Genomic DNA, 23,466 nt, shown 5'->3' on the forward strand with positions numbered 1-23,466 from the left:
CGTAGCCTCCCACTGTGGAAACGTTCTCTCCTTTACTTGCGGTCTCCATCCTCTCTGTCTCATGATAGAGCGTCCCTTTACAGAAACCCTGTCCCCGAGCCACAGTGTTCTTTCCATGTGAACAGTCACTTACTCTTTTGATCTCTTTTTTATTAGCTCAGCCTTTGCATGTTCAGATTTGCTGTTTGTGTACAGTCTTTATAAACTGACGGCGAGGCAAAGGTAAAACGACGGTTCTTTGATTCTTATCTGCTGCAGACTGAAATGAATCCTAACTGCGGTTTTAGAAGTGGCTGGCTTCCTCCTAGATTTCATTTTCTTAAGGCTGAAAAACCAATTGAACAAGGTGTAAAGGCCCCAGGGACTGCAATTGTGGCCGTGTATTAGATATGTAGAACTCTAGGGTTGTGTTCAGACCGAATAAATGAACAGAAGTTATCTTTTTCCTGTGTATATCTCTCCTCTACTTCAAAAATAGAAAATGATGATGCCAGGCAGGATTGTAGTTGTTGTATTATGTTTATGTTTATGTTTATTTATATCCTGTTTTGTTCCAGAAAAAGACAGGGTTTAAGATAAGGTAATATATGAGTTTATTATCATCGACCTGCAAGAGCAATTTCATTAGATTTTTTTTTGTATCATATCCACTTGTTAATGATTGATATGTTAATGATTTGATTAATCATTGGGTTGGATTCATTTACATCATCATTTACACTTCATTAAGATGTGTTCTCAAGGAGACATTTGATGTCCCTCTTGAAATGTCCCATTTCTAAGCATAGGAAACTTGATTTTTCATAAGCAAACAATCAGACCCTTGGCAGTCTGGTGGGAAGCAGAAATCTGTGTCTAGAGAGGTTCAGCTGTCTCACCTAAGTTCTTAAATGCAGGAGGGCTGTCTTTGAGTTTGGGTTTGCTTTTGTATGAAGCTTGCTGTTCTGTAGTATACAGGACTCCATAAAGTTTCCAGAGTGAGTGTAGGAGTGAATTGGCCACCTGCCCACCATTGGCTGAGAAAAGGCCCAGAAAGACTAGGACTCCAACCCCAGCCTGTGGTCCTTGTGAATGTCAAGGTCATGGAGCCTCAGTGTCCCAGTGTGATCTATGTGCATTCTTGGTAGGTACAGGGAAAGTCAAATTCATGTGAAATGCGGTGAGCAGATGTGTGCACTGTTTCTCCCCCCCCCCCACCCCCACCCCGCCCCAGCAGTGCAGTTTCAGATAGTTTGAGTAGGGTACAGACGGCATCAAAACCCTGTTGAATGCAGAGAAAATTGCAATCTGCTTTCAATTCCCTCTCAGCGCTGCCAATCACAATAAGGAGCAGGTCGACTCAGTGTTGCCAGACACTGAGCAGCCCACTTGCGCTCTTTTACAAAGAGCCGCCATCAGGACAAGACCCTTCTGCAAGCAGCAGTAGCCAGCTCTGATCTCCTGAGGATGTCCCATTCTGTGGTATTTGGATTTACATTACCTTGTCTTCCTACAACGCCGTCCAGGCTGTGCAGCTGGTAGTGTTGTAAAGATCCTTTTAAAAATAAATAGATTGGGCCACAAGATGGCTCAGTAGGTAATGGTCATGCTGGGCAAAGCTGATGGCCAGGAATCCACGCTAGAAGGAAAGAATTGACTCCGGAAAGCTGCCCTCTGCCCTTCACATGCACACTCTGGCACATGCATGCTCCCTGTGTGTGCATTCCTGCACATACACACCCCCAAGTAAAATAAATGTACTCAGCCGCTTCCTTTACATGAACTTGAAGACTTAGTTACAGAGATGTTGTATACACTCTCAAAACTTTGAATAAAAAGAGGAAAGAGAAAAGGGGAGCTTCAGAAAAACATGTCATGAGACAGAAATAAACCTTGATCTTAAAAGCAATAAATCTGAGACAAGCCAAAGTGGTGAGTGTGGTATTTGTCTCTGGCTATCTGATTCCTAATGTATAAATATTAGCTTGCCTTCTTCGAAAAGTTGGATGCAATGATCAAGTGAGTGGCCACAGAGGAAACCTGTTTATAAAGCACTGTGCTCATGGGAGGGATTTTAACTGAGAAATGGAAAGGATTTTTTTAAAAAAAGGAAGAAAATGAACTTTAAGTTGAAAGAAATTCTACATTGAATCTCTCTCTCTCTCTCTCTCTCTCTCACACACACACACACACACACAGAGTCTGTCCCCCTGAGAGTAAGCAGGCTTGGTATATAGAATTGCAGGAAGCCATTCAGTTGGTATCTGTTTTGTAGTGCAGAAGAGATGAGAAAATGAAAACCTAAATCCAGGAAGTGTATATGTATGTGTATGAGAGAGAACTCTGTTTAGCTTCCTGTTTAATTGGACAACCCATCAGAACAGAAAAGATAGGATTGGGCGATCCATGAGTCAGAGCAAGATGCTCCTGGAGGCAAAGAGCCTACAAAAAGCCCTTCTCACCAATCAGAACTGACCTTATGAAGTTGGATGCTGATGGCTCAGTGCATACACAACTTGATCCGGGGACCTGTTACACACCCAAGCTTCAGTACAGAAGATAAAACACTTGATGAACGAGGCTGATGACCTGAGTTTGGATCACATAGACCCATGCCATGGCTTGAACCTGTAACCCCAATACTTCTATAGAGAGATGGAGAGTGACTAGAAGCTGTGGAGCAGATAGCCTGTGAGGAAGGAGACAGAGCTTTCCCTGGCCCTCAGCTCTCAATATTCAGAATGATAACACCATGTGGGGGTTCATCAGAATAAATATTTTTTAAATGAATAAAACAAAGGAGGGTGGATAGGAGACAGAGAGAAAGGGATGGAGGAAAAGAAAGAAAGAAAAAGCCCAATTCTCCAGGCTATGAATCCCAAGAGCTCAGACTGCTGAAGAGAAAGCCTGGAATTTTCTCTCATGTCCCTCTGTCATGTAAGGGGGACTGGATGAAAATGAACTTAAGGCCCAGTGTTTCTGATGTGCCACTTTGCCTTGACCTGTTCTGTTTGTGTCACACACACATCACTCATTTCATCCAATGATAATTCTCTCATCTGTGTCGCGGGGATGACCACAGAGTCACAGAGTCGAAGCTAGTTTTCCTGAGCTAATATATGTATACATGATGAATGGCCTAATGCAGCATTCATTATTACTGTTGTTATTACATAGGCTCTACAAAAATTCAGAGAATTATTTTGATTCTGCTAAAAGTGTGACATGAGATGGGTTTTTTTTTACTCCATAAACAGATTCTCATACTTTCTTCCTAATTAGACTCTATCTGTCATGTCTGTAATTCCTGTGTAATTAAATTGAAATTAAATGTCAATTTACTTTAAATTATAGAGTAATTCTATGTATACATGCCACGCAATCTGCATTTTGTTAGAAGATGACAACCAAAAATATCCTGACAGTCCCTCTGTAATTACATAGTGATCTGATTAAGATCAGCATGACAAACTACCTGCTGGGCCCTAAGGAAGGAGAAACAACACACTGGAAGAGGGAAGGAGGTCAGCCTAAGAGGAGGGGGCTAGCATAAACTCACCAAGGACCTGCCACTCCCCAGGAGGCAGGACAGCAGAGCCATGGATAGATGGATAGGTAATTCCTTTGTGGGTAGTGAGCTGTGATATATATATATATATATATATCAGTTTATTGAATATATTTTAAGAGAGCAGTATCTCAAGAACCTGAAAAATTAGAGTGATATTGAGAGAGAGAAAGAGAGCAAGAAAAAGGGAGAGAGGGAGAGAGGAGAGAAGGAGGAAGAAAGAGAAAGAGAGGGGAGAGACACAGAGAGAGACAGAGAGACACAGAGAGAGAAGCATTATAGAATAGGTTAGCTGCTGCATCTGCCCCTTAATGACTCTCTAACCCTGATATTGGAATCAAGTTGATGCAGAAGGACTCCAGTCTACATGCTTCAAAGACCATGGATGTCAACCAGAGACTGCACTTTCTAGTAAAATATGAATTGGTGTCTATCTTCTGGTTTCAGTAATGTTTCAATAATTGACACCTCTCCTGTTTATTTTCAACAAACATGTTAATATGTCTATCCTACTTGAGCATAAATCACAGTTCTCCAACATGAGGCAAGTGAGGAAGGAGGAGGGCAGGCTCCTGGGTAGCAGAGGACACTGGGCTTAGACTATTATTGGAAAACAACAACAAGGCCACCACCATCCTCTGTGCTTTCCCTCCAGTCTCCCTCCTCTAAGCCCAGCCCAGCAGTCACATACAATCTTGCCTCTTGATGCCTTCCTTACTCAGTCTGAGCTATTTCTAGTTTCAAATAAGCTGTGCTCTGGCAGGATTTGGAGTCAGAGGAGCCTCTTGTTTTCTAGTAACTCAAGGTCATTCAAACTCCCTTTATCTGCTGCTCCTCAAGGCCAGAACCTGTCTTCAGAGAAAGATCACAGCCTAAGCTCACAGCCCAGCCATGAATGAAAGAAAAGAAGCCAAGGACTCCAGACTATGCTGGACAATTTGAAAGATGCTGCAAAGAACGTGAAATTCACAGTCCTGGGTTTCAGAGTAGACTCTTCTTCTAACCAGCTAAAGCCCCTAAACTAGTCATCAAATCTCTGATCCCTTGATTGAGTCATCTGTCTGACTTCACATAGGGTTGTCAGGAAAATGGATTAGCCAATACGGGTGAGAATCAGTCAATAGGGGTGAAAATATTTGGAAAGAAGAAAGATATGTCTAGCTCATCACAACTATCATCACCACCAGAGATATTTCATGCAAGGTTCTCGTTGACCATAGAAGAAAGCAGAAGCTGGCTTACAGACATGGATAGAGAGGAAAGAATTGGTTTTCAAAGACTCTGTTAGTCAAAATGTTGAGTGAGCTGTAGCTGTGGGCCCAGCATATTCGATATCCTTAACCAAGTTTCCCCTTTGGTTGAAGGATGCTGTTGCTGAGTGTATGTCCCTCCCTCTCAGGCTCAGTCCAATCCATTGGGAAAGTGTGTTCCGGAGCTTCCCACTCAGATCCCAGGCCTTGTTCTATTGTCATGTACATCCCACATGGCAGTCACTGTGGCTGAGGGGTGTGAGTTCTCATTGGGATGGTGATTGGTGTCACTGTGCTTGTTTTCCAGGCTTCCCTGTTGGATTCCTGTCCCCCAAATAACATGTCTCATGTCTCAGTCGCCACCATAGGCTCCCTCCCCACCCCCATTGTTCATGCATGAGTACATATATAGGTGAATACACATACATGTGTCTATAGAAGGCAGAACTTGACATCTTGTCTCTTTCTCAGGTTTCCAGGCGTTTTGTTTTGTTTTGTTTTGTTTTGTTTTGTTTATGTACAGCTTCTCATTAAATCCGAGGCTCACTAGGCTGCTAGGCTAGGATCTGGCTGTATCCATTCCCACAGGGCTGAGGTTATCGATTACTGTCATCATGCTGAGCTTTTCCTTTTATACAGATGCTGAAAATCTAAACTCAGGACCTTATGCTAATGAGTCAAGCAATTTCCCAACTTGGCAGTGTCCCCCTCCCCTTCCCCCGACCCCTCCCCTTCCCCTTATTCTCTTTAAATCACAAGCTAACATACATCCCAGCTGCATGCCCACCCACTGACCAAGGACATCAGCCATGTGAAATGAACTCTGATGCATCTGTCTGTAGATTTTTTTTTAAGGTCACTGTGCTTGTAACAAGCTTCCCTTGTGTTCTGAATATTTCAGAATTTTGCATAACAGGCAACATGTAAAAGTCAACATTTTCCTTCTCATGGCTGCCAAATTTCTTGGAAGGATGTAAAACTCCAACATTTCCTATGAAAACGAAATGTTAAAACTGAATAGCATCTTTAAAATAAGCCTATTATTGCTCAAAATATAAAGCCATCAATCTTCTGCAATTGCCTTTTCTGCCTGTTGGGTCATTCTGGGATGACAGGGGATCCAAATGTGACTCTGGGACTCCAGCTTCACACATCATGAGCTTGGCTCTCCCTTCAATGTAGTTTTAATTCGGCACAGTTCTCCTCATCCAGAAGGTCAACTCAGCTGTTCAAAGCCTGGCAAGGCTACATGTTTATTCTTGTCTTTATTTTTTCCCTTCTGGTAAAATATTATTATCTGGACACAGAAATCTTAGATTCATGAGTATATTAGTGACTTCACTCCATGCCATGACCAAATACATGACCAGAAGCTCCTTAACGGAGAGGTTTGTTTTAGTCCTGTTTTGAGATACAGTCCATCGGGGCAGGGAAAGATGTCATAGTGGCAGGGGCATTTCCAGCTCGTGCAGCAGGAACACAAGCCTACAACAGCTGTAAATATCAGGAAGCAGAGAGGAGACAGGAAGTGGACAGAGCTACAAATCTCAAGGTTTACTCACAAGCTTTCTCACTAGGCCCCACCTCCCAAATGTTCCCCCAAGACACACACACACACACACACACACACACGGGGGTGGGGGGGAAGAGACAGAGAGAGAGAGAGAGAGAGAGAGAGAGAGAGAGAGAGAGAGAGAGAGAAAGGAAGGAAGGAAGGAAGGAAGGAAGGAAGGAAGGAAGGGAAGGGAAGGGAAGGGAAGGGAAGGGAAGGGAAGGGAAGGGAAGGGAAGGGAAGGGAAGGGAAGGGAAGGGAAGGGAAGGGAAGGGAAGGGAAGGGAAGGGAAGGGAAGGGAAGGGAAGGGAAGGGAAGGGAAGGGAAGGGAAGATAATGGCATCAGGTAGGGACCAGATGCTCAAACACATCAATTTGTGAAGATATTTTACATTTTAAACCACAACTATATGGCGTATAAAGGATTACAATGCAAAATAAGTTTCATTGTATCCATTTATTACAGTTTTCCTATACCATATAATTTTCATGTCTTTCTGTGTAGCTATTTCATGTGCATACAACTATATATATGAAATTGTAATTGCATTGATATTTATATATATATATTTTTTTGCCATGAAGAACACAGAACATTTATTTTCTAGAATTTGCTCTGCTGTTTTATATTTTTTAATTAAAAACCATTGTGGTTTTGGTGTATGATATGTGTGAGTACAGGAACACATGTTCTATCTCATGTGTGGCGGTCAGAGGACATGAGTTTCTCCTTCTAGTGTGGGCTTCTGGGATCACCCTCAGATGGTCAGTCTTATGCAGCAGTATGTGCTTTTACTCATTGAGCCATTTTGCTACCCTTGGTTTTTATTTTGTGTTCCATTTTAATTAATCGGTCAATTAAATAAATAAATAAATTTGTTTTTGAGGCTGGGTCTTACTTTGTAGCTCAAGTTGTCGTCAAAGTCACAGAGATACACTTTTTTTTTTTTTTTTTTTTTTTTTTTTTTTTTTTTTTGCCTCCCAAGTGCTGGAATTAAAGGGGTGCACCACCAGGTCCCACCTCATTTTTCCTTTTCTTGCCCAGCTCATCTTAGAAAATAATCCATACACTGAAGTAGCTGAAGGGGCTTGCAATCCCATAAGAAGAACAACAATATCAACCAACCAGACACCCCAGAGCTCCCAGGGACTAAACCGCCACCTAAGGAGTACAAATAGAACGAACCACGGCTCCAGCTGCATATGTAGCAGAGAATTGCCTTATCTTGCATCTATAGGAGGAGAGGCTCTTGGTCCTGTGAAGGCTCAATGACCCAGTGTAGGGGAATGCTAGGGTGGTGAGGCTGAAGTGGGTGGGTGGGTGGGGGAGCACCCTCATAGAAGCAGGGGAAGGGGTATGGGATAAAAGGGTTGTGGAGGGGAAACCCGGAAAGGGCTAACATTTGAAATGTAAATAATTAAGATAACCAATAAAACAAAAAAAAAAAAAAAGAAAGAAAGAAAGAAAGAAAGAAAAGAATCCATACAACCACAGAAGGGATTCTCTTTTTGTGTGTATTAACAATGGATCGTGTTTCCTGTTATAAACTGGCTTGATCTGTGCTGATGGGAATGATAGATTAATACATAGTTTTTTTTATTATATTTAAAATACTATTGCATTCTGAAAGACAATGCATTCTCACATTACAGATGCAAAAGTTACATGAATCTTTAGGAAAAGTATAACCTTCTTGAATAAAATTGTTTGAAAACCACTCACTACCCATCCCTACCTGGGACTTCAGTCACTAGTTTGTCTAATCCATACCCAGAAACATGATGTTCCATCAACACTAGCCTTTTTCTCATCCAACCCTGTATCATGGTCATGCCAGCACATGGAGAGCTGCCACAGCAGGACAGCATTTGCCAAGAGTCATACGATACTTGAGGGATCCCCCTTGAATTACCAGAGTCTTCTACAAGGAGATCTAACAGTGACGCTGTAAATAACATGTACATGTCATCATTCAGCAAAACTACAAGCATGTCCAAACAAGGATACAATACATGTCTAGAAACAAAACTGTTGACACAAAGGGTAGCTAGATTTTCAAATAAAACTGTAGACAAACTGCGCTCTTAAGAGATTGTGTCTATGGAGCCTAACATAGTCATTATCAGAGGCTTCGCCCAGCCCCTGCTGGGAGCAGGTTCAGAGACCCACAGCCAAACGTTAAGTGGAGCTCGGAAAGCCTGTGGGAGAGGGGGAGGAAGGATTGTGGAAACCAGAGGGGTCAAGGACACCATACAAAACCCCACGGGGGTTTGTGAGCCCAACCGGGGCTCATAGGGGCTCACGGGGACTGAACTGACAACCTAGGCCCTCTGCATATATGTTATGGTTGTATATCTTGGAGTTCTTCTGAGGCTCCTAACAGTGGGATCAGGGGCTGTCTCTGGCTCTCTTGCCTGCTTTTGAAACCCTTTTCCTCCTACTGGGTTGCCTTGTCCACCTTAATATGAGGGAAGGCGCCTATTCATATTATAACTTGATACACCATGCTTCGTTTATATATTTGGGTAGCCTGTGCTTTTCTGAAGGCAAATAGAGGAGACGTGGATCTGAAGGAGAGGGGAGGTGGCAGGGGGAGGAGCTAGGAGGGAAGATGGGAGGAGAAACTGCTATCATGATGTAAGATATGAGGAGGGAGAAAAACTCACCAGAGAGACATTGTATATTTACATCCCCAATACAATGTATAAGTGATTGTCTCCTAACATGTCCTCTTTATCAGACACATATAATATAGTAAGACACTCCCTCATCTTTGTCAGCCTAGCAGGTTAATTGGTATTTTAATCTAAGCATATCTTCTGATGGATAATCATCATATTTAATATGTTTAAAACTGATTTATAACTCCTTAGGATCTGACTGGCTTCTTTATCTTTATTGGCTTGCTATTCTTATCCTCATTGATTTGCTAGAGGTTTTTGTGTGAATTATAAATTATAATCTGCAGTTTGTCTTCTGCCTCTATTATTTGCTTCGCATGCAGAGAAAAATCAGGGCCTGCAGAGATTTTTTTTTTATATAGTTTAGCAGTTTTTGAAATTAGAGGTTTTATATACACTTAGAATTTTTTTATTCGATTGCAGATTATTATATATTAGGTCTTTTATGGTATTGTGTTAATTTTTTATAAATTAAAAAAAAATTATACATGTATTCATATGGGGCATTCTGTGCCACAGTACAACTGTAGGGGTCAGGGGACAATTTTAGAAAGTCATTTTTCTTCTCCCACCATGTGGGTCTCAAGAATCAAACTCAGGTCACCAGCCATGAAAGCTTCTCACTGGCCCTTTACAGATATCGTATTATAAATATTATAACTATTGACAAATTGTCCTGTAAAGAGCTTCTTCAAAACCCCACTTCCAAACACAGAATATGTTTATTATTTGAAGTGTCTGCTGTTTATTGTCTTAGTTACTGTTCTATCTTTATGAAGAGACACCATGGCCAAAGCAGATCATGAAAGAAAGCTTGTGATTCGGGGCTGTGGCAGGATTTTCCCTGTCCAATCTATTTAATTATTAGTGTAGCAGGAGGCCTGTGATTGGACAGGGAAAAGGGAGGCGGAGCTAAGAGTTGCAGAGACAGAGAGTGACTCGGTAGAGGAAAGGAAGATCAAGATGGAAGGCAATGAGCGGGATGATTCAGAACCAGCGTGGCTTTAAATAGCCACAGGTAGATATAATTTCATATAGGGTTAAAATAATTGGGGTAACTTGTCTAATCTAAGTGGGCAGCTTGTATCATTATCAATCGGCCATGGAATTATTGTGTGGGCATCTTGTAAATTAAGGATTTATTAATATATAAACCTGACTGATTAATTATAAGCTTCTAGAATTTTGTTTCTACTGAGTTTCTGGGTGTTGTGGTGGCTGACCGCTGGGTGGGCGATCTTTCATGAGGCTGACGTGGCAGTGACCACCCAAGGGAACTCGGGAGCTCTGGACCAGAGGGTCTGCAGAGATGAGAACACCTCACTGGAGCCACGTGGCCTGCCGGTGCCTGGGCATAGCGTGGGAACTTGCCCGTTCTTTTTTATTATTTCCCACAACACGGGGCTTGCTTACAGCATCAGAACCCAATACCATCAGGGCAGGAAGCTTGGTAACAGGAATGCAGGCAGGCCTGGCATGGCACGAAGATGTAGCTGAGAGCTGACTTCTCATCCTCAAGAATGTGATGGACAGAGCAAGACTGAGCTCAGAGTCAGCTTTGGAAACCTCAAAGCCCACCCCCAGTAACATATCTTCTCCAACAAGGCCACACTTCTTAACCCTTCCTAAACAGTTCACCAACCAGTAACAAAACATTCAAATATATGAACCTATAGGGTCCATTCTCATTCAAACCACCACACTTATCTCTAACCATTCTTTCGTAAGTCCCAGCATCCATCAGAACTGAATTCTATGGGGTATGTGTTCAATTTTGGTATGGGGCGCAAGGCTGAATAAAGGAGAACCATCAGCAAACTTATCCCTGTTACATGGACCCATTCACAGCCAGAAAGGTATGACCATGTCACCTCTCTGCTCACCACTGCCTCACAGAAAGTGGTCCCAAGAGATGGGTCACTGGGTATCTGAGAACACATCTTTTGAAGCAAAATTGGAAATCACGTTATTCATGGGTTTGAAAATATTCATATTTTCAAAGCATAATCTCATTGCTCTGGTAATTTCTACATGTATACTTCAGAAACTCAAAGGTGCTGTGAATTAGGAAGCCCAAGGAAACACATTAATCCTGAAGTTGAGGTTGCTGGAGGAAGTGGAGAAGTCAAAGCGAAAGGCTTTTTCACAAAGAAGATGCTTATAACAACTATGTAAAGTGTCGGCTTTGCAGAACAGGGCTTGGGTGGCCACTATATGGATTACCATTAAATATGAACCTACAGTCACGGACCTCTCAAAAAACTAAAGTCCCCACTGTGGCCTGCTATTCACAGCATCATCTGGAAAGTCAACTCATTCAAGTAGAAAATAATATATTGATCGAAGGGAAAGCTAGGGATGTAATATTTAAATCTTTCTGAGATCAGTCAATAGAATACAAGAATCGTAAATCTATGACTTCTGGGTGTTCCTGGGATGTGGTTGATCCCATCCCTTGAGAGACTGGCATGCTGTTCCAGGCCTGGCAATCACTGTAAGACAGTGCTTGGCTGTGTAGAGATGAGGGTGAGGTGATAAATGGACATCTGATCTGGATCACTGCTAATGGGATCCCATCCCTGAACATTCATGTACATAATTCTTCAAATTCTTACAAAAGAGCAGCCTCTTTGTGCTGGAATAGTGAGGCCGAGAAGGATGAAGTCAAAGATAGAGTAAGAAAGAAACCAACTGAAAGGGAGAATGATGTGTGTGATAGGTTGGAATTAACTGAGTATTAAGATTTATTGTGAATCCCTAGAGCTAGTTATAGCAGAAAACAGACCAACACATTAATCCCTGGACCAGTGTAAGAACTGAAATATAATCCCACACTGGCCCCTTTGGATGCTAGCAGGAGTTGGCTTTTGGTCACTTCCAGCTGATGGAGTACAGATTTGAATCCCGAAACTATATAAAACAAAGAGAAGAAGGAATCTATGCAAGATTCCCTACCACGTTCCACGTCAATCAATCCAACCACAGAGCCAGTATTGGTGATGTTTATCACCACCTAATTTACCAACAATGAGTAGACTGTCATTGGTTTTGTTCATAATCTCACACTCAAATCTCTTTCTGGCTATCCTTTCCTGGAAATTCCAATGGAGGTGTCTTTACATTCACATTATGAGGATATAGCAAAATATACATAAGTAAGTCATTTTCTGAGAGTTAAAATGAAATTCACGGTCAAGACTGAGGTACAAGGATAAAATATCCGTTTACAGTGGAATTCCATGCCAAATGTCTTTGTCTTTGCAGGGCAAAGGAAGTGAAGGCTTCTTGCTCATTGGAACATTTAAAAAGACTACTTAAGAAGGAATTTAGAGACAATGAGGATCCCTCAGAAGAGACTTCTAGAAAGTTTCTAGACTCAACTTCTCTGAGAAGTTATAAGTGTAAGATGGAAATCCTTCTTTGTTAAAAAATCATCTCCATTTTAAAACATCAACAATAACAAATGCTCCAAACCAATGGTTCTCAAATATGTTTGTATATCAGAATCATCTGGAGAGATGATAGTTACACAATTTCCAGACCTTCTCATCTAACCTTCCTTCTAGCTGCAGGTTGAAAAGCAGCGTTATGTTTGTCTGTGTGTCTATGTGTGTCTGTCTATCTGTGTGTGAGTCTGTGCATGCATAGCTTAAAGCATTATATATGTGAATGTTCTTTGCTTGTATCATTATCTTATTAAATTTCACAACAACCCCATGATGTAGGTACTTCTAGACTGTGGAATAATTACAATTTTATACCTATTTTAGGTATTGAAAATACAACATTTAAGCCAGGCATGGTGGCTTTACTCCCAGCATTCAAGAGGCAGAGACAAGCAGATCTCTTTGAATTCAAGACCAGCCTAGTCTACAAAGGGAGTTCCAGGACAGCCAGGGCTACACTGAGAAACTCTGTCTTTTTGAAAAACAAAATGAAACAAACAAGAAAAAAATTACAATGCTTTTTTAAAAGTCATTATACAGAGCTAGTTCTCAACTCTAATCCCAAAATTCTGGATTTAGTATATTTTAATATTATAAAATTATAAACTACAATATTATGACATTTACTCTAATATCTTTTCATTAATTCATTCATAATTGCACACACGAATACAATATATTCTGATCATATTCACTCCCTGCTGCTTCTGGTTCCTACCACTATCAGTTCCCAACTTTGTGTCTTTATTTTGTTGTTGTTATAACCAACTGAGTCTAACTTGTGCTGCCGCTCTATTCCTTGGTGAAGAGCCATCCACTGGAACATTGTTGACAGGATACCCCTAAAGAAAAGATTCTCTCTCACCTGCACCAGCTATCAATAATTCCTCAGTTCTGGGAGGGAGCTCTTGAGCCCTTCCTCCCTCTTAGCTGGGATGTTGACTGGCTTGATCATGTACACACAACTGCTGTTGTGAGTCTGTGAGCACAACAGCCCTGTCCTGTCCAGAAGATACTGTTTCTTTCCAGACCCCCACCTCTTATAAGCTTTCTGAACCTCTTCTGTGTTAGCTCCTGAGCCTTGGGCAAAGCAGCATGAAAAAAGTTCCACTTATTCTCTGCACTTTGTGAGTTTCTGTGTTGACCTCCATCTACTGCACAAAGAAATTTCTCAGACACTGTCTGAAAGCTTCACTAAGGATACCAAAATATGAATTGGGGGGGCATGGGGGTTGATGCAATATCCATTTAGCAAAAGTAGTAACACTAGGTTCAGACAGGAACACTATAAGTTCTTCAACCACAGGCTCTTGGCCAGATTTACAATATCAAGCATAGTTACTGCCTGTGAAGTAGACCAATCTAAAACTCAAGTAGAAAGTAGGTGGCTATCTCAGTAAAATTCATGCCAGAGGAGAATCTTGACACCTTGGTCATTAGCTTCCTGGTCAGTACTACCTTTTTTCGTGTCCCATGATCAAGCTATGTGATGTCTTCAGCATTAGTGTCTTACTATTATAAGTCCACACACCCACAGCCACTTGACTTTTGAAAAAGATGTCAAAAATATACCCTGAAGAACAGACAACATCTATAAATGGCACATGGATATCTACATGCTTAAGAGTGAAACTTGATTTTTCTCTTTCATCCTTCAATCAAAGATCTCAACGTGAGAGCTGAAATTATGAAAGTTCTAGAAGAACAGGACATATACTCTGGGTGACAGGCTCAGATAAGAACTTTCTGAAATGGACCCTACTTACCTGGGAAATTAAACCAACAATCAACAAGTAGGACTTAGTGAAATCAAACAGCTTCTGTGTTACACCACGAACTGCTAGTTTATTGAAGAGGAACCCTTCAGAATTGAAAAAAATTTTCAATTATATATCTGATTGATGTCTAGAATATATACAGAGCAAAAGGACAACAACGAAACCCCCAAGAAAGCAAACAACCGTACTAAAAAGTGAGGTATAGAATGAAGAAAGCATTCTCAGAAGACGACTTTTAAATGGCTAAGAAATATTTTTATTTAGCCGTGTTCACTATCATGGAGACAGAATGGCTCAGTGGGTAAAGGCACTTAATCTCCAGACCGATAATCTGAACTTAATCCTTGGATCCCACATGATGGAAAGAGAGAACTGACTTCTGGAAGCTGTTCTCTGACTGCCATGTTCATGCTTTGGCATACACACAGACAGATACACACACACACACACATGCACACACACATGTACACACACATGTACATTAATTAATTAATTGTAATGAGATAGTTTTTGAAGTGTTTGACATTCTTAGCCATTAGGGAATTGTGCTAAAACTGCTTTGCAATTTCATTTCACCCAAGTTGGAATGACTAAGATTAAGAAAACAAAAGATGCTTTCCAGGTTTGGGCCTAGGTCATGGTAACATGGCTAAATGAACCAAAGTAGTTGGGATCTTAGGTAAAAACAGGACTCACTACTTCTAAAAAATGGTAAAGACAATTGAAATCAACCAACACCAGGATAAGTATATGGGCCTTGTGTATGTGACACTGTCTTTCCTTCATGAAAACAGTGGCTGGTGGAGACCTCAACCAAGTCTACTGACAGCAAAGTCAATGGTCAGACTGAAGGGATTGATAGACCAGTAAAAACACTAGTGTTTGAGACATCCTCGGCAAGCAGTAAGTGGGTTAACTTATGGAAAGAAAGAAGAAAACAATTGCTGGAGAGGATGTGGGAAGTGGGGATCTTTCTTGCACATGCCGAGTGATGTAACCCAAACCCAGAAAGACAGACATCACACGTTCTCATTCATATACAGATCTCAGTATTGATTCAGATCTGTGTATTCAACTTGGAATCAAGGAACGTAGAAAGGGACTATTGGTGGATGAAGAGAGAACTTTAGGGAGGAGAGATAGTAGGATTCATGTGATGTAAAAGCAAAGCAGAGAATAAAGGCAGAGGTTTAAAAGGGTTGGGATGGGAGAACAGAGGAGGGGTGGAGAAAGATAACTAAAGCTAAAGATGGCTGGAAAATTCATATGCACACATACTGTTTGATAAACTGTGTGTGTGTGTGTGTCTATGTGTGTGTGTCTGTGTGTGTGTCTTTGTGTGTGTCTATGTGTGTGTGTGTGTCTATGTGTGTGTGTGTGTGTGTGTGTGTGTAGACAAGTATGTGTTCACATAAAAGGATTTAATTGGAGATACTCCATAGAAGGCATGGTGTTGCCAAATAAAAGGCTCAGTGCCAGGTATGAGATATCTCCCTTCAAGTTGCTGGTTACAGGTATCTTCAAGACAGGCTATTGCCATGGTATTTCCTTGGTATTCCATTAGTAATCCTAAGATTCTTAACCTTCAACCCAATTACCAAAACAAATATCTGTCTCTGTTGAAGTACTGTGGATAACATACAAAATCTAGAATGGGCTTCTCGTCTTTTGAAATCAGAGGGAATAATAATATTTTCAAAGGGACACAATCAAGGAAACAATGTACCCCAAATATAAATGTGTGATAAAGTATAAGACATCTCTATGTAACACTCAAAATCTAATTTAGGAAAGAAGAAAAAGAAAGAAGGTAGAGAGGGAGGGAGAAAGAGGAGGAGGAAGGGATGAAGAGAAGAAGGTAGGAGAGAAGGAAGGAGGAACAGAAGGAGGGGAAGGAAGAGACTGGGAGACAGAGGGATACAGGGAGAAAGGGTGAAAGAACTGTTGTTCACTTATTGAAAGGTTTACATACATGAGACTCAAACTTCTGTTATTAACATAATCACCAAGGCACCTGTTCCTTTAATAGCTGATTCAAGTCATAACAGATGCATCAAAATCATAATTGCTTTCCTCATTAGAAACAGAAAATAGGTATTCCAAAGAGGCCGTATAATATTTCTTTGGGGTACAAATTAAATGGTGCTTAACGTTCTCCAGTTCCCCTCAACAATTTAACTCCTATTATTGTCCTAAATGCTGATGGATGGGTTCAGAAAAAGGACATCCTATAGATATCATGTCAGCAGCAGCCCCAGGAACATTTAGCAAAAAGGGGGTTCCTAGTCTGTAAATTATACAAGCCTTTGTTTTTCCCTTGTTCCTACTAACCCCAAATAAACAGCATCAAAAACATATCTTAATAGGTTCAACACTCGTCAAGCCCTCTACGAGAGTGAGGTAGAAATCAAGGAAAATCCAAAACATTTTTCGGAAGCACGTAGGCTACAGAGATTAACAAGGATCTCCGTTAGTGTAACCATGTTGTTTGGAAGAAAAGATGGTGCTGAGAAAAACTAGCTGGGCGTGAGTGCTTGTAGAGCATAGCTTCAGGGTTTCCCTTCACAGTAGGAAACAAAAGTGACTCCAATCCTGGTTCTAATTTGCTTTACTGACTCTGGGGCACATTCATGGGCACAGAGTGGTCACGGAATCAGGCAAGCCTCAGGATGCCCTGAAGACCGTGGCTCTCACAGTCTGTACCAGTTGTCTTCAGCTTAAAAAGATCTCAGTTTTTCAATTCCCGCCATCAAAATCTCTCGTGACACTGATAGCCTTCCAGAGCGTTCTGATGACAAGGATCAGACACAGCATTAACTGCCAGCATCCAAATGCTCCTACAAAATGTCCTTCTGACCAGTACTGAAAAGCAAATAGAAAAAAATAATAATAATAACCAATCTCTGATAATGAAACAGTCGTGTTTGGCTTTCTGGCTTGGTCAAATTATTTATTTATTTATTTGTGTTAATGATGGGGGCCTGCCATGATGTCTCTCAAAGTCACACACACACACACACACACACACACACACACACACACACACACACACACACTTGTATTTGCCCTTCGACAACTTCCAATGATGGCCGCATAGTCAGCATATCTTACCAACAGATAGGTTGGTTCCTTAGCAGGTCGTTCCAGTCTATATTCGTACTCATGTTAACTTACGAGAACAGAAAGTCTTTAGGTTCTCTGAATAACCAAAGGATCTTGGGACAGCTGTTCACTTACCCACTTCTATTCACTCAGTGAGCCACCACTAGAAGTCAGTTTCTGTCTATACACAGTGCATGAGAATCCATCTCCATTTATTTCCCGTTATCTAGCAAAAGGTGAGGAATAGCATGCTGTAAAGTGTTAGTTTCGTCTACACCGCTTTGTGTTCCTGGCCGGTCGCATGAGCGCACCCGTCCAGAAGCTATCTCGGATGCAAGAATATAAAACACGCGTGCACGTACCACCACCACCACCCACACACACACATACACACTAATTATTCTTAAAATGCCTTTGCTAACTCAATAACTGGTCACTCTTAAATCTTCCCCTGCTACCCCAAACCCAGTTGAAGAAGGGAGCAGAGGCCACTTCCTCGAAATTCATACGGCTCATTGGCTTTATCTCCTCTGCTACTGCTTCCCTTTCCTTCTCCCCTAGTCCTCCCGATTCTCCCCAGTTCTACCCACGCAACTCTCAGTATCCCACCTTGTGCTCAACCATTGGCTATTGGCGACTCTATTTGATAGATCAAAAACCAAGCGGGGGCTACGACCTTCGGCATCAGTAAACACAGGTTCCCGATCAAAGCATCAGAACCACCCTCAACAGCATATGAACAGTTTAACGGCCATGTTAGTGTGACAGACTATAACGGAAGCTTGAGGGAAGTGCAACATGATCGAGCGCTTAGGAAACAGGAGGAAGGGGTAAGACTTGATCTGAAACAAAGGAAAAGATGACAGGGGATGCCACTTAGTTTCTCGAGGGCTTTCTAGTAGGAAGTCCAGAGTTTGATCATCAGCACGGGGTCCATCAGTAATCCCCGCACTCAGGGCATACCAGCAAGAGGACCAGACGTCCAAGATCATCTGTTGGCTAAACAAAGAATAGAAAGCAAGTCTGTGGTACATGAGACCCAGCCCCACCCCACCCCCAAATAATATCAATAATAATTTGGGTTTTTTTTTTTCTAAAAGAAAAAAATAAATGTGTCAAATTAGGAGGACAAGTAGAGACAATATTCTAGCTAAATATATCAATATGCATCACAAGGCTGGGGTTCAGAAAGTACTTGGTGGGGCTAAACACAAGCTACATGCCAAGGCATAACAGAGTCAGTATTCTGAATGAAGCCAGTGGCTGAGTCTGGCCAGCCTTTATGTTACACTAAGGAATTTGAATGTTACCTTGCAAACGAAGAGTTTTAACAAGTCAGAGATAACTCAAACACACTGCCTACTATCAGTATTACCTCTTTTCTCCGAGGTAGAAACAAAATAAACACACACACACACAAATTGGTTATTCTGTGCCATAGGAAATTTCCTTGAGGTACAAAAAAAGTATTTACTGACAGCAACATTTGCTAAATATTGGAAAGGGCTTCTGAGAGAGGTTGGCAAATCGCCTCGGGAGGTCTTTAAGAATAGACCAAATTATAATTTGTCTTAGAAGCTTCAGAAGTGATTACCCGTTAGGGCAAAGGAATTGACTCTGAGTCGCTTCTGGAATTACAGTTCCATTGTTCACCGACTATCATGGTGCACAGAGCTGGGCATTGCTTAGCAATTTGTACTTGATCCTATGGTTGCAGATTGATTACAAGATTACAGAAGCCGAGATGTTCACTGTAGAATTATGTGCAGAAAGAATGCTGTATGGATGGGAGGCAATCTGCCCATGATGGAGCAACCTGGCTTAAAAAATAGCTACATTTTCCCTTTACTGTGTCATAAGCCTGGGAGGTGACCTTGATGTACTTCTATTTTTTGTAGGGTTATCTGAACACGAGAGCAGGTACTATCAGGGCTGGGCAGATACAATAATGATCTATAGTAGAAAGTGAGGAATTCATCCTAGCTTAACTCAGTATGTGGGGTGCTTTGCGTCATTGCTCAGGAAATTAGTTAAAGCTAGCTATTACTAAAGGTGCCCTCTGAGGCTATTAATAACACCCAGAAATGTCAAAGCTTCGGAGTTTAAAAAGTACATCCGTGTGTGTTTCCTTAACTGCTTGTCCCCAAAACTCTGAGGTAAAGTTTTCAGAAATTAGAAAGCAGGGGCTGGGAACTGCAGAACCCTGCCCTCACCTATGTGGCCGTGAGGTTATTACCCTCAACTTAGCCTCTTCCGGAAAGAATATTTTATCTGAATCATAGTTCATGTAAACTCTACAAAGAAAGGAAGTGGGCATTTGAGAGTTTGGGGAGAGAGAGGACAGAAACCCATAAGCAAAACAAAACGATGCTAAAAAAGATGTGCTCCAGAAATGAGAGCGTGTGTGTCCGTGGCCAGGGTCAAGAACAACTCTAAAATCAATTGCCAGTTTGCAAATGCCTGTTCTGGTAAACAGCCTTCAAACTAAGAAAAAGCTTCTCTAAAATGCTGACAACACATTAAGAAAGGTTATAAGAAACAAAAGGCAAGCACGGTTAAGCAAACATTGAGTGACAGCGTTAATATCAAACCTCACACCGTCAATATAACATTGGCCTGATGTTTTCATTAAACTATGTTTAACAACTAATTGGTCAGGAGTAAAATACCGATGACTATGAAGAAATACAATCTTATCTTAGGACCCACTAAGAAAGAAAACATTATCATTACCTATTAGCTGCAAAGCGCTGACTTTTAAGATGTCATGATTTTACCAATGAGGAAAGGAAGAAGAAAAATTTTACATTTTAGAATGCATGAAGTACGGGGGATAAGCAATAACTAGAGATCTCAGGTGTAGCTCAGTAGTAGGACCGGTAGCCTAGCATACCAGCAGCCCTGGACTGGATCCCAGACACTGCAAATAACTATAATAAAAATAGTAGAATCTGGAACCAGAGAAGGACACATCCATTCTGGGTGTCTGAGTGAGTTCCTCTGAGCTAGACTGCATAGGAATGCATATGAAGATAGGGCTTCTGAGGAAGAGTAGCTACAATCCTGGGACTTTATTCTTGGGGCCAAAGGGGAGAGAGTAGAGAAATTCTGACTCATCTACATGGCCATAATAATAAGGAGAAAAGAATCACTATTGGTGTAAAATATTCTGAGAACTATGGGGTTTGAGGATGAATTTATCTAAAATGGTACAAGAAAGGGAACTGACTGGTAGAATAGAAGAAGCTAGTCCATGACTTCTGGGCTGTACAGTGTCTCAGCATGGGACCAAAGCAAGCCACTGCCTTGGGACTGAAAGCTAATGTTATGGAGAAGTGTCTAGTCTCTAAGTCCTAAAAGCACATTCATTGATCAAATGGTAGAAGTATTTTTAAATGTGGTGAATCACGTCAAATTCCATTCTAAACCTCCTGTGCTGGTCTATAATCTCCAAAGTGCTGAGAAATCTTTTTGTTTGTTTGTTTGTTTCGTTTTGTGAAACAGGGTCTCTCTATGTAACCCTGGCTATCCTGAAACTTTCTGGGTAGATCGAGCTGGCCTTGAACTCAGAGAGACCTATCTGCCTCTGCCTCCCCAGTGCTAGAATTAAACGAAGGTGCTACTGCTTCTGGCTGAGGAATTTTTATTGCCCAGCAGTCAACAGGCTCTAGGCTATTATTAGCCACTAAATTATTAGCCACTAAATTATTAGCCACTAAATTATTGCAAATACAAATTAAACCTGAGCAATCACATCTCATTTTAATTCAAATATGCGCAATATTAACATAGTTCAGAGTATTTTTATTTGATCATCTGAGTTTATTTCTCCAAGTTTCCTGTTCATACACTTTGCAGTTTCCTGTGGAGTTACTGCTGTACTTCATTGATTTGCCATAACTCCTTACATATCACTGATGCTATAGAATAGGCCGGTAGGTAGACAGAGATCGATATTGACTATTTTGGTTTTGTTCTTCAATGTTGTTTACAACATTTTCCCCAATTTGTTTGTTTGTTTGTTGTTGTTGTTGTTTTCTGTGACCAACATCATTTAATAGTGACACTCTGCTGTCCAAATTCGGTGCTCAAGCTACCCACTGCACTCAAGAGAATGCTGGGCTGTAGGAAAGGCACAGTAGGAAAGACCTGGACCCATCAGTCTCCAAGCCACCAACAGCGGTTCACACACCTGGGATGGCAAGGCCCTCAAGAAAGCAGGCCGGCTCGCATATGGAAGGCCAGGCCATCTCCTCGGGTAGCTTGCTTGTTGATCTCTCTGTGTCTTTCTGTGGTTACAATTTCCTCTAAAACCTCGCCGTCTCTCTTGATGAGCCTTGTGCGTCCTGTCTCTGGGTCCACCACCTTTCGGATAACACTCTGCCGAGCCTTCCACTCCTCCTTCGTCATCGCCTGGATACGAGACTTCTGCTCATCCTTCAGGACTGGGCCATCGTTGTCCTCCCCAGTACATCTATGCCACTGATCCAGTGAGGGGCCAGGCAGAGCCTCAGCCTGGTGTACCACCACTGCCTTCTCCTTGCCTCTCCTCTTCAACTTCTTCTTCCGTTTTTTCTTCTTCTTCCTCCTCTTCTCCTTGTGCTTTGCTCGTTTCTTCCGCCCATCACTGGAGGATGAGGACCAGGTGGAGCTATAAGAACTGGAAGAGGAGAATGAGGAAGAGCTGGATCTCGATGTCATCCCGGCCTTGTGCTTGCGTCTCTCCTCAACACCAGAGATACTGCTGGCCTTGTGATCTTGGGATTTGTAGGCCCAACAGTTCCTCGAGGTGTCCTTACAACTCTCCTTACTTCGCTTTTCTGACCCTCACCGACCACGGACTGACTGTGGACTTCTCGAGCGCTTGTGAGCCAACGTGAGCCATAGTGAGGTGGGCTAGAGACTTAACCTGCGACTCTTCTTGAGCACATCCGCAGAGGTGAATCCAAACTCAGCACCAACGAGGCCTGATCCTCGGGAGCCTAATACCCATTCCTGCCGGAGAGAGCCCCTCCCAATTTGTTTTAAATTTTTAAATATGTGCTGATTTTTTTTTCATTATGACTCCTAAATTCTCTATCATACTTTAAAAGCTACCTCAGAATAGTAGGGTATCAGCACTAGTGTCTTAGTTATTCTACTTTATGGATAGTTCTTTAATAAAATGTGCATTACATCTGTCGCAATGTAGTACTTTTTTTTCTCTTGGTTTTCTGAGACAGGGTTTCTCTGTGTAGCCCTGGCTGTCCTGGAACTCACTCTGTAGACAAGGCTGGCCTCAAACTCAGAAATCTGCCTGCCTCTCCCTCCTAAGTGCTGGGATTAAAGGCGTGCACCACCACTGCCCGGCTGCAATGTAGTACTTTTAAAAAATTATTGTTCATTTTGAGCTAGGGAATTAAACAAAGGCATTCCTATTTGTTAAGCTCTTGTTTTATCACAGAGTCACACCCTCAGTCTCTGCCTTTTTATTTTCAAAGGTAAATCCAATTTATACTTATTACAGTCTGACAGTTATTATAGAACACATTTGTTCCAAGTCTGTCGACTTCAATCTTGCTTTTAACATTTTCCTTAGGGTTTGGTTGATTGATTTCTTATATAATAGTATATTTTACTTATATTATTTGATTTTGTTTTGTTTTATTTTTAGTTTGTTTTTGAGGCAGAATATCTCTATGTAGCTCTGTCTGTCCTAGAACCCACTGTATAGAAAAGACTAAAAAAGACCCACCTGCCTCTGTCTAAGTGCTGGATCACAGGCTCCTGCCGCCAGGCCCAGCTTAATCTCTTTAAATCTGGTACCTTGTGCAACTTGCACTTTCATGCACCACCACATAGACATACAGAAAAGCACAGTGTAAAAACAAAATAGAATTCTTAAAAAAAAAAAAAAAATAGTATTTTCCATCCCACCGTTTTCCCTCTTGAAATAAATAGCGTCACTGAAGCTTTAATATTGCAGCCCAGGCTCAGCCATCACCCCAAATGTCAACCCAAATTAATGAGACTCATGAGAACCAGTGAAAAGCAGATGAGATATTTAGTCAGTGTGGTCATACTGAGAAGAGGAACACATAAAGAGATCTAGGTGCCCTGAGTCCATCTT

The 23,466-nt window shown here is 41.6% G+C and overlaps 1 pseudogene; it reads right to left on the reverse strand.

The window, feature by feature from the left end:
- Positions 1 to 21,424: 21,424 nt before the first annotated feature.
- On the reverse strand, positions 21,425 to 22,242 carry LOC117719614 (ADP-ribosylation factor-like protein 6-interacting protein 4 pseudogene; annotated as a pseudogene).
- Positions 22,243 to 23,466: the final 1,224 nt, after the last annotated feature.

This window comes from Arvicanthis niloticus, chromosome 14 (genome assembly GCF_011762505.2).
Source record: "Arvicanthis niloticus isolate mArvNil1 chromosome 14, mArvNil1.pat.X, whole genome shotgun sequence".
NCBI classification, from domain to species: Eukaryota; Metazoa; Chordata; class Mammalia; order Rodentia; family Muridae; genus Arvicanthis; species Arvicanthis niloticus.